The sequence below is a fragment of the Aotus nancymaae genome, unplaced genomic scaffold (genome assembly GCF_030222135.1).
Source record: "Aotus nancymaae isolate 86718 unplaced genomic scaffold, 86718_ANA_hifiasm-v0.15.2.pri h1tg000065l, whole genome shotgun sequence".
NCBI classification, from domain to species: domain Eukaryota; kingdom Metazoa; phylum Chordata; class Mammalia; order Primates; family Aotidae; genus Aotus; species Aotus nancymaae.
In genome coordinates, this window is record NW_026988480.1 from 11,308,913 (window position 1) to 11,314,238 (window position 5,326).

Here is a 5,326-nt window from a genome sequence, read left to right on the forward strand (position 1 = left end):
TATCTTGATTTATAACCTCAGGTCCCAATTAGAAGGTAAAACATAAAGGCATAGATTTAAATGGTGCCAATTGTGCCCTTTCCATTTCATTCTTTTCTCTCTTTTGTCAGAAAAAAAATCCTTTGATTTCATTTCTTCATTCTTTATAACACTGTATTGATCTGCCAGTATAGAGAATGCATCAGCGACTCTCTTATCTTTGGCTAATACTACATTTTTCTGCATTGACTGCAACCCACAAACTGTACATTTGTGTCATTACATGCCTGGTTTGCACACATTGAATTAGATGTATGATGTGCATTCTATACTTTACTGAGTTCATTATGACAAGAATTGTGATGAATGGCATTTAATAGCTTTCATTTATCATCCAGAAAGTTTCATTTTCCAACATCAATCAGGCAATTAAAAGAACTGCTAGTAGGCTGACCTACTGTGTGTCTTCATTCTCTTGCTTCATTTCACGTTCATTATGGTTCACAGAACAGAATGATGACGTTCCTGCATTCATTCAGTCAGTCCTTCAAACAATTTTCATTGCATGCCTGCTATGTGCTAGACAGCAGTTGAGGCACAGGAAACAACACTAAAATAACAGACAAAATCCTTTCTCTTATGTGGGTAACAAGAAAGGGCTGGGAAGGAGAACAGACCAATAAACAGTGTATTTGTAATATATGCAGAGGCATGAGCACTAGGCTGGGGAAGGAGCTAGTGGTGACAAGAAAGGGAATGGAGGCCACAGTAGTCAGGGAGAACCTCATTAAGAAGGTGACCTGGAACAGATACTTGCATGAAATAGAGAAGCAAGCTCTGCAGCCACCCATGAGAGCCTTCCAAGCACAGGGAGCCGCTGAGGATGGAGCAGAGCCAGCATATATGAGAAACTGAAAGGACATGAAATCTGGAGCACAGGGAGTGACAGGGAAAGTGGATGGGGAGTAGGTAGCAGATGGATAGATTTACGTAAGGCTGTGTGAGCCAACAATAACTAAATTTCATTCTGAGAAAGTTGGGATGCCATCAGAGAGTTTTGGGCAGAGGGGACATAATCTGACTTTTGCTTTAAAAGAGTTACTCCAGCTGTAGTGAGAATAGACAATTGAAGGTAACAGTAGAAACCAGGAAACCAGATATATTACAATAATCTGGGGGAAAAATAATGCAGGCTTGGACCAGGATGGCAGTGGTGGAGGGGAGAGAGACAGGGTTAGGTTTGTATTGTGAAGGCAAAGCCAGTAGGCTTTGTTGATAGACTAGGTAAGTGATGACAGAAGCGTGGACAAGGATAACTCCAAGAACTGGGGATGCATAGCTGGATGAATGAAGTTGGTGTTTACTGACAGAGGAAAGCCTGAAGAAAGAGAAATTAGAGACAGGCAGGAAGAAAGCAAGAGCTCTCTTTTGGGCATATTAACTTGGGGTTCCTACCTCTCCACAATCACCAATTAATAAATTGTCATCTTTCCCATAGATTAGTCTTGGTTGAGTGTGGTCTCTGGAGCCTGTCTTCCTTGTCTTGAAACCCACCCATACTAGCTACCGCGATCTGAAAGAAATGACAACCTTTCTGTACCTCAGTTTCTTTTCTTTTAATATTTAGTTTTCTTATACAAAAAACTTTTTTTTCCCATAAGTTACTGGAGTACAGGTGGTATTTTGTTACATGAATAAGTTCTTAGGCGGTGATTTGTGAGATTTTGGTGCACCCATCACATGAACAGTACAGACTGCACCATAGTTGCAGTCTTTTATCCCTCATCCCCTCCCACTCTTCCCCGCAAGTCCCCAAAGTCCATCGCATCATTCTTATGCCTTTGCATAAGAATTAAATTAGATGTCGAATGTGCATTCTAGACTTTATAGCTTAGTTCCCACATGTCAGTGAGAACATACGATGTTTGGTTTTCCAGTCTTGAGTTACTTCACTTAGAATAATAGTCTCCAATCTCATCTAGATCACTGCAAATGCTGTTAATTCATTCCTTTTTATGGTTGAGTAGTATTCCATCATATATATACATATATATACCACAGTGTATATGTACGTATGTGTGTGTGTATATATATGTATATACTACAGTGTGTGTGTGTGTATGTGTGTATATATATATATATATATTTATATATGTATATACCACAGTTTCTTTATCCACTCATTGATGGATGGGCATTTGGGTTGGCTGCACAATTTTGCAATTGGGAATTGTGCTGCTATAAACATGCATGAGCAAGTATCTTTTTCAAATAATGACTTCTTTTCTCTGGGTAGATACCCAGTAGTGGGATTGCTGGATCAAATGGTAGTTCTACCTTTTGTTCTTTAAGGAATCTCCACACTGTTTTCCATAGTGGCTGTACTAGTTTACATTCCCACCAGCAGTGTAGAAGTGTTCCCTGTTCACCACATCCATGCCAACATCTGCTGTTTTTTGATTTTTTTGATTATGGCCATTCTTGCAGGAGTAAGGTGGTATCTCATTGTGGTTTTGATTTGCATTTCCCTGATCATTAGTGATGTTGAGCATTTGGCCATTTGTATATCTATCTTTTTTTGAGAATTGTCCATTCACATCCTTAGCCCACTTTTTCTTTTCTTTTCTTTTCTTTTTTACTTTTCACTGAAAACTTTTTATTGGCCTTTTGGATAGAAATGGGAATTTATTCGTCAGGAAGGATGATCCCATCATACTTCTGCTGGAAGCAGCTCATGGCCTCCTCTTTGCTGATTCTGTGTTTGGCCCCAGTGCAGCCTGTCCTGCGCTTCTTGTCTGTGATGCTGAAATCTGGCCTACCCAGCACCACATAGAAGTCCAGGCCGTGGATACCAATGCCTGGGTCATATTTGATACCCAGATCAATGTGTTCCTGGATCCCAAAACCAAAGTTTCTAGTAGCTGAGAAGTTGTTTTTTCTCAACTCATACTCCCACACCTTTAGACCCTTCTTCAAGATTTCTTCTGCCTTGGCCCCTCAAACTGTGCAGTGGACAGCAATCTTTTCAATTCTCTGGATGCCAAAGGAACTGACAGTGTATCTAGCTTTGGAAAACATCGGGGTCTGCCCTGTGAGCTGCTCTCACACCTTGGCTGCTCGGGTCAGTCTGTCTCCACTCTCCCCAACACAGATATTAAGACAGAGCTTGCAGATGTGAAGTTCCTGCATGAGGTTCTCCTTTTCACTTTGATCCTGAGCCATTATGGAGAACAGAAAGAGCCTTAGCCCATTTTTTGACGGGATTGTTGGTTTTTTTCTTACTGATTTGAACTTGTTGTAAATTCTGGATATTAGTCCTTTGTCAGATGTACAAATTGTGAAGATTTTCTTCTACTCTGTGGGTTGTCTGTTTACTCTGCTGACTGCTCCTTTAGCCATGCAAAACCTCTTTAGTTTAATTAGTTCCCAACTATTTATCTTTGCTTTTATTGCATTTGCTTTTGGGTTCTTGGTCATGAAATCCTTGCCTAAACCAATGTCTAGAAGGTTTTTCTAATGTTGTTTTCTATAATTTTTATAGTTTCCAGTCTTAGGTTTAAGTGCTTAATCCATCTTGAGTTGATTTTTGTATAAGGTGAGATGTGAGGATCCAGTTTCTTTCTCCTACATGTGACTAGCCAATTATCCCAGCACCATTTGTTGAAAAGGGTGTCCTTTCCCCACTTCATGTTTTTGTTTGCTTTGTCAAAAATCAGTTGGCCATAAGTATTTGGGTTTATTTCTGGGTTCTCTATTTTGTTCCATTGGTCTATGTACCTGTTTTTATACCAGTACCATGCTGTTTTGGTGATCAGGTAGTGTGATGCCTCCAGATTTTTTTTTTTTTCTTAGTCTTGCTTTAACTGTACAGGCTCTTTTTTGGCTCCATGTGAATTTTAGAACTGTTTTTTTCTAATTATATGAAGAATGATAGTGGTATTTTGATGAATATTGTGTTGAATTTGTAGATTGCTTTTGGCAGTATGGTCATTTTCACAATATTGATTCTACCCATCCATGAGCATGGGATGTGCTTCCATTTGCTTGTGTCATCTATGATTTCATTCAGCAGTGTTTTGTAGTTTTCCTTGTAGAGGTCTTTCAATTCCTTCATTAGATATATTCTTATTTTAATTTTTTTGCAGCTATTGTAAAAGAGGTTGAGTTCTTGATTCGATTTTCTGCTTGGTCACTGTTGGTGTTTAGAAGAGCTACTGATTTGTGTACATTAATCTTTCATTGAGAAACCTTGCTGAATTCTTCTATCAGTTCTAGGAGTTTTCTGGAGGAGTCCTTAGGGTTTTCAAAGTAAACGATTGTATTGTCAGAAAACAGTGACAGTTTGACTTCCTCTTTACCACTTTGGATGCCCTTTATTTCTTTCTCTTGTCTGATTGCTCTGGCTAGGACTTCCAGTACCATGTTGAAGAGGAGTGGTGAGAGTGGGCATCCTTGTCTTGTTCCTGTTCTCAGAGGGAATGCTTTCAACTTTTCCCCATATGTGGGCTGTGGGTTTATCATAGATGACTTTTATTACGTTAAGGGGTGTCCCTTGTATGCCAATTTTGCTAAGAGTTTTAATTATAAAGCAATTCTGGATTTTGTCAAATGCTTTTTCTCCATCTATTGAGATGATTATGTGATTTTTGTTTTTAATTCTCTTTTTTTTTTTTTTTTTTTTTGAGACGGAGTTTCGCTCATTACCCAGGCTGGAGTGCAATGGCGCGATCTCGGCTCACCGCAACCTCCGCCTCCTGGGTTCAGGCAATTCTCCTGCCTCAGCCTCCTGAGTAGCTGGGATTACAGGCACGCACCACCGTGCCCAGCTAATTTTATGTATTTTTAGTAGAGACGGGGTTTCACCATGTTGGCAAGGCTGATCTCAAACTCCTGACCTCAGGTGATCCACCTGCCTCAGCCTCCCAAAGTACTGGAATTACAGGCATAAGCCACCACACCCAGTGATTTATGCTTTAAAGAGGTTCTGTTTTGATGTGTTTCCAGGATTTGTTTCAAGATTTAGAGCCCTTTTTAGCAGTCCTTATAGTGGTGGCATGGTAATGGCGAATTCTCTCAGCATTTGTTTGCCTGAAAAAGACTGCATCTTTCCTTCATACATGACGCTTAGATTCACAGGATGCAAAAGTCTTGGCTGAAATTGTTTTGTTTGAGGAATCTTAAGATAGAGTCCTAGTCCCTTCTGGTTTGACTGTAGGGTTTCTGCTGAGAAATCTGCTGTTAATCTGAATAGATTTTCCTTTATAGGTTACCTGGTGCTTCTGTCTCATAGCTCTTAAGATTCTTTCCTTCATCTTAACTTTGGATAACCTGATGACAATATGGCTAA

At 39.7% G+C, this 5,326-nt stretch overlaps 1 pseudogene; it reads right to left on the minus strand.

The window, feature by feature from the left end:
• Window positions 1-2,593: 2,593 nt before the first annotated feature.
• On the minus strand, window positions 2,594-3,201 carry LOC105731573 (large ribosomal subunit protein uL5-like; annotated as a pseudogene).
• Between the last annotated feature and the right edge of the window lie 2,125 nt (window positions 3,202-5,326).